Consider the following 6,862-nt stretch of genomic DNA (forward strand, 5'->3'; position numbering starts at 1 on the left):
TTCATATGTTAACAATCAAGATAACTCTGCGTTCATATGATGCAGTGCCCTCCTATGCACCATCCGGTGCGGATAAGGGTCTGAAGAAGATATTTTAGGTTTTGGTGTGCCGCGGCATTCTAGGAAGAATTTTGTTGTGTCGTAGGTGAGAAAAGGTTGCAGAACACTGCTGCACATGTCTTATTATACCCAAGAGATTGTCTCTACTACACTACTGATTAATACTTATATCAGACATCAAAAATACTTAATTAATTATAAAGCACCCATGCGCTATGTTCATATGCACGTTTCATATTTTCGCAAACAAATTTTCATACCAGCAGCACGGCACTGTGCAGTGATTAACACAGCTACCAGACTTGTACCAAAAACTTTGACCTTTTGACTCATCAAGGTGAACAGCACCAATTCAATATTAGCTAGACAGGTGGTCAACGGAAAATTAAAAAAAAGACTAGAGCGGGTGAAAAAATTTGGTCTAAATAATCCGGAAGAAAATATCCTCTCGTGTATACGAGAGGATATTTTCTTCCGCCTTTGTGGTGTAATGGTTAGAATGTTTAGCTACTGTGCTGTAGGTCCTGGGTCCGATTCCCAGGGGGTGGGGTGAAAATAAATATTAGTGATTTTACACTCAAATATTTATTTGATATTACCCTGGGCTGGTCCCTGAGTGCAGGAGTGATCACCTTGCCTTCATGTAAGTATTGATCAAGATAACACTGCGTCAATACGATGAGTGCCCTATGCACCATCGGTTGCGGATAAGGGTTGGAAGAAGAATATAAGAGAGGATACAATAGGATATCACCAGATATAATTGATAAATAAAACAAATTAATCACACTGATAAAATATATTTTGAAACTTTGATGGTACATGTATATAAAACATATTTGTTTGACTACTTACTGGGAAAATTTGTAATTATAAAGAATAAAATGTAAATCTGTGATTAAAATATATATTTTTTAAATAATTTCTGAGGATGGAAAATTTCTAGTACTGAAAGGGTTAATTGATATATTCAAAGCCAAATATGCAATTTGCATTTGGGAAAATGCAGACTCTAAAAATGCCTTAAAGGTTTGGTTTTTAATATGCACATAGTATAAACAAAAACCAATTTAAGAAATTTAAAAAAAACTGGATCAGAAGCAAGAGTGAGAGTATTAATTTACACATTTTAAATTAATCATATTGACTGGTATAAGGGTACTTCACACTTCGATGACCAAGTTGTATTCCTATGTAGGCCTGATTTTAAATGGTGACCAGCATAAAGAAATTTCTTATTATATTGTATGCATAAGCTTGAATATTTTCCTGTAACTGTAACTCTATCACTATGACCTTTATTTAAAAAAAATAAGGAAAAAAAGGGACCAAGTATAATATTATTCTTGGACTGAGAATAGCTTTAGCGGATTATATTGAATTGTTTCACAACCAATATTTTGAGTACGTAAGAAGCTGAAATCTATCTTTTCAGAGAATTCACGAGTATTCTGAATAATATATCGTGGGTATACGAAAACATGCAATTTAGACTTGACGCAGTATTGTAAAGTTTAACGTTCTATAAACTGGCAAAATACACTTAGTAGTTTGAAATGTCATATTTATGTGGCTTTAAAAGTAAATTCAACTTTAAGTTTAAACTTAATAGCAGGTACTTTATTCAGGCGAAAAGCTTTAAATAACAGGGATTTACGGTTAACATTTTTTTTCCAGTATACTCAACGATATGATAATATAATTTTATAGGATAAGATAAATATGTGAGATTCAAGATATAGTTAGGTGGGGAAGGCAACGAGGAAGATATGGAACTATCCAGACTCCCCCACATTGCGCTGCACAGCCAACTCCAAAGTAGATGACTCTTGGGCAGACCACCAAAGATATGGATTGACAGCTGGGAATCAACATTGCAGGATGCTAATCCTTAAAAACAGGCCACAAGGCCTACACCAAGAAGAAGAAGAAGATAATTTTATAACATGAACAGCAAAGTTTAGTTTAACATCCGATATATAATTTTTTTAAATTTTTATCTGCGGTAACTAAATGGGACCTGACTAGATTATTATATAGAGTAAAATGAGAATGTCGAATAAAGAGATCAATTCATTAAATAGGAAATTATAGATAATTGACTAGTCTAATTGAGAGCAAACTTAAAAATATTAAATGCAAAAAGGAAGTGTTGTAAAATATGCAAAAAAGTATAATAGATTCAAAACTTAAAAATATAGAGATAATTAATAAACTTAAGTCTAGCACCACAACATTACTAAGTCTTTATATACCCTAATTAAAATTTTCACATTTTTTTGTAAATAAGCCGAAATAATAAAAAAAAATACTACAATTTAATAATGATACATGTGTGCGTAATTTTTTAATTTAAAAAGTGTTCCACTGATAAAACAAAGTGTGTCAGAGAAAAACCAAGATGGCGAAGTTAAATCAGACTTGATATGCTTAAAATGTAGTTTCTTTGTTTTTTCAAAGCAACACGAGTATTTTGAGTCTAATATTATAAGACATATTTGGATTATTTTTGACTTGTGCAAATAGGTTGAGAGTAAAAGTAAAACTTGATTTATTTGTGTGACCAAGTTTCTGAACACGTGGTTTACGAAGAGATATTATTTCTTACGACATAAAACTGTTTGTGTGAATACATTTCGTTAAAAGTGATTTTGGTTATTTTATCCTTGAGCTTTGCTGTGGTGCAAACGTCGGTGTGGTATTCATTTTTAATACACCTACGAGGAGACAACCTGTCGTAATTGACAAATAACAATATATATATGTGGATTTATAAGTAATTTCTTATCAAATTAAAATTAAAACTTTTTTTCTTTAGTGGGGATAGGGCGTTGGTTGGGGAATATTAAAAATGGATCCGAAGCAGTAGAAGTAGACAGCTTGTCCTGCAACAACGACAAAAAACTAAAATAAGTTACATCAGAAATATTGTAATTATGAAACTATAATTATGAATTAACGTATGGAAGTGAAGGACGGCCAAACTATGTATAATAGGTGTTTGAAAGGAGATAAGAATAGAATGCAAGGCTAACATTAACCTGTTAACCGGGCAGGATAAATACGTCAAACGTAAACAATATCAAGTACGGGTAGGACATGTGAATACGTCCTTGAAATATATGTTGCGCCCTGAAACGGGTGGGACGTATATTTTTCCAACAACAAAGGTATTAGTCATCCATACATGTCTCCACATGAATTTAAGACACGGAGTGAATCAGTATTCGCGCCCGTTACAAGTTGCGTAATCGGACAGCGGACCGTTTGGTTAACAGGTTAAGCATTATCAATAAAATTAAGAAAGGGTGTTGAGATGGTTTGAGCAAGTGAATTGAATGAGTGAAGAAAGAAGAGTAAAATAAATTTGAGGCGAATGTTGTTGGAAATAGGAGAGGAAGTTCGAGGAATAATTGACGTGATCAAAAATTTCAAATATTTGGGCGTGATCAGGTCAGGAGTGGGAACAATTTTCAGGTGCATGAATATGGAAAAGGCGAAGATTGTTTCCAAAGACAGATTGGTATGGCATTGTATTCTCTCTGCCCACCCCGCGGAAGCGGCGTGATGGTTATTTAGTTAGTCAGTAATAATTATACACTCGAGGTTCACCTTTTTAGCAGCGCCAACAGCGAACGGCAGAACCGTCCATTTATGAATGAATTAACGAAATGTGTAATCGTAGTGCAGTCCCGGAGAGACACAGATTCAGGAGTTGCAGTCACAGTGGTCGTTGGGTGTTGTAGTGTGTATGGTGGGTATCGTACATCGTGAACAGGTTCTAATATTGACACTGTCAAAAACACTGCATGTGGCATTGGTTACTTGGAAGTAAGTGGCAAAATCGTAAGTGCAAACACAAAGAATTGTATGGCTGGTAGAATCGCAAACGCAAAATTCGCAGGGACAGACTCATTATGTTCTACACCTGGGTATAGGACATAATAACATCAAAATTGCAGAATGTCAGAAAAAACAAAATTAATAACGAAAGCGAAAAAGTTTTTAAAAAACGGCTATTTACCATTTTGAATGTAGAATGGCTTCCATCTCAACCCAGCATTCTGTCTCTCAGGTACGGCATGGCATCCCTGGTCTTGTGGTAGACGTGCATGCTGTAGTACAAGTTGACAGCGCAATTAGCACGGAAGCGCATCGTGAAGGTCCTGTACAGCTCGTTGGGAGTCTGGTTGTAGAAGCAGTCCCGCGAGATGCACCTCGGACATACCTCGGCCTTTCCCTCAAGGTATTGCTGCAGCCGGTGGTTGATGGTCTCCTCCACAAACATCATACGTTCAACAGTCAATTCAAGCGCCATCTAAAGACACCAAGAGCATATTTATTAAGGAAAAAGCAATTGGCATTCTCCAAGCCAAGGTGAAACGTAACCGTAAAAAATAAAAAACTTTTTTAACTAACTAACTAACCGTCATGCCACTTTTCCGCAGGGGTAGACAGAGAGAATAGAACGCCACACCACTCTGTCTTTGCAAACATCCTTCGCCTCTTCCACATTCGTGCATCTCCTCATACGTACCCGACGATTATTTCGACTCCTGACCCGGCCGCTTTCAAGTATTTGACATACCTGATTGTGCCAAGTTTTCCTCGGTCTTTCTCTGCCTCTTTCCATTCTCTCCTCACTCATAGATTCCGCATGTCCAAACTATCTCTACACATCTTTCTTAATTTGATCAGTAATGCTCATCTCAGCCTGACTTATTGAATCCAAAATTGCTGCAAAAGTTTATTAGTTAACACAAGTGTATTTAGATCTATAAAATTTTCCATAACTAAAACTAGAAATAGATTCTAGTCTGCAAATATTCTTAGCCTTTTCGACATTCATGCAACTCCTCATACATACCTGCCGATCATTTTAATTCCTGACTTGACCACGCCCTAATATTTGAAATTCTTGATTGTGTCAAATTTTCCTCTAACTTCCACTCCTATTTTCTAAAACATACAGCCTACATTTCGTTCAACTGTTCTTTCTTCACTCATTTCATTCACATGGTCAAACCATCTCAACACACCTTTCTTATTTTCATTAATAATGCTTATCAGCCTTGCACATTTTCCTTATATCACCATTGGAACATCTACCATACATGGTCTTGCCGCACTGAGAGATGGCATCCCGACTGCATCCAGTCTACTCTCATCCTTCCCAAACCATCCCAACCCGCCTTCCTTAGTTTGCTGGATAGTGCTCATCTCAGCCTTGCACCCATTCCTTATATCACCATTGGAACATCTACCATACATGGTTTTGCCGCGCCACGCCTCACTTCCATATGTTAAGGTTGCTATTAGGACCCCATTGTGTACTTCCAGTTAAGCTTTCGTTGTCAGGCTTTTATTTGCTGTAACTGATTGCAGTGCATTTCATCATTCACTCTATTCCCAGCATTTGCTCTCCTTTAAATATCTTTATCAATCTTTCCATCCCTAGAAAACATACTTCCCAAATATAAAATCATCTATCTGTACCTTAACATCTAACTCATTTTCTCATCTCATCATTTTGTTGTGTTGACAGTTTTTACTAACAGGTGGTTGGCAGATAAAAACTTGTCTTGAACATATTACAGGTTGTAATGTAATTTTTTTCGTGTATCTTTGTTTCAAATTACCGTATGGAAAATTCTGATACCAAATTATGCCAAATTTGCCATTTTAATGTGCACATCTGCTTTAATATTAATTATCAGTTTTCCTAAATTGCGAGGATGGGTAGTGTTATTGGTCTACTGCAACTAAAATAACAACTAAAATGATTTACGCGAGTCTCTTTATAATTCTTCCCAGCAGAAAAAAATGTCGCATTATTTTAAAGCAATAACAGTCCCGCAGAATAATAAGTGTTTTAATATTAATAAGCAATCCATTTTAAATAATATAACATGAAACAAATCGATATTCAAGAATATTATCAGGTCAAATTATTTATTTAAGACTTAGAATTTTAACATCGACCTCGCCCAACGTTTTATTGATTTACTAACAATTTTCTTATTTTCTTTTCTCGCAATTTTATTTGGTTTAATATTATCAATCGAGGTCCAGTTCTACTCCTGATATTTAGTAACTAGCTCTCTAATCACTTCAAATGATTATTTGAATAAAATATCCTAAAATTATGAAAGGCGAAAAAAATATTGAACAAAAAAAAAATACAAAATAAATTCCAATTTTGCAAACACTGTATTTTAGCAATAACAGCCTGCTTATTATTGCCTAAATACGTTATAACAATGAAATACACAGACTACTAATTGTAACATATTATTATTTAGTATAATACAATTAAAATAAACAAAAAACATACCGCCGGCCGGAATTTTCTTTCAGGTCACAAACTTTTTTTTCTAGAACCGCTGAGACGCAAAATCAAATGTCATATACTAGAAACTCAAACTACCACAATAACAGAGAGGTTTACAGCAGGGTGCGCTTACAATTTTCAACCTTAAAACATATCAAATCTTTACTACGTAAGGTTTATGTTTGAATGCGCTATTTATACTTGGAGATACCATATGTAAAATTTAGGAAATGAAAATGTTTTTGCGTCAGAAGTAAGTACTTTTTCTTGAAGAAGAAAATCGTAAAATAAATCAATATTCAATCAATACCCAGATATAAAGAAAAAGCAGCAAAACAATCAAGATTTTTTTTAGTGTGTATATATTCCCTGAGTTAATGATGTATTCCCTTTCCCCGTATCAGGAGAAAATTTCCCAAATAATGAACCATCAGGCTTGGTGAATGTTGCATTTTTAGTACCATTTTTATT

At 34.9% G+C, this 6,862-nt stretch overlaps 1 long non-coding RNA gene across 2 annotated transcripts; it reads right to left on the minus strand.

Moving 5' to 3' along the window:
* Window positions 1-844: 844 nt before the first annotated feature.
* Window positions 845-6,438, minus strand: LOC148308923 (uncharacterized). Of its 2 annotated transcripts, none has more exons than XR_015837620.1 (3): window positions 6,395-6,438; window positions 4,085-4,378; window positions 845-2,945 (listed from the first exon to the last, which is right to left on the minus strand). It is a non-coding gene; the product is annotated as an uncharacterized LOC148308923 (long non-coding RNA). The 2 variants fall into 2 exon arrangements; XR_015837621.1 differs by lacking the exon at window positions 845-2,945 and adding an exon at window positions 3,673-3,865.
* Between the last annotated feature and the right edge of the window lie 424 nt (window positions 6,439-6,862).

This window comes from Brachycentrus maculatus, unplaced genomic scaffold (genome assembly GCF_059751285.1).
Source record: "Brachycentrus maculatus isolate JH-2025_06_01 unplaced genomic scaffold, ASM5975128v1 h1tg000144l, whole genome shotgun sequence".
Taxonomy (NCBI): Eukaryota; Metazoa; Arthropoda; class Insecta; order Trichoptera; family Brachycentridae; genus Brachycentrus; species Brachycentrus maculatus.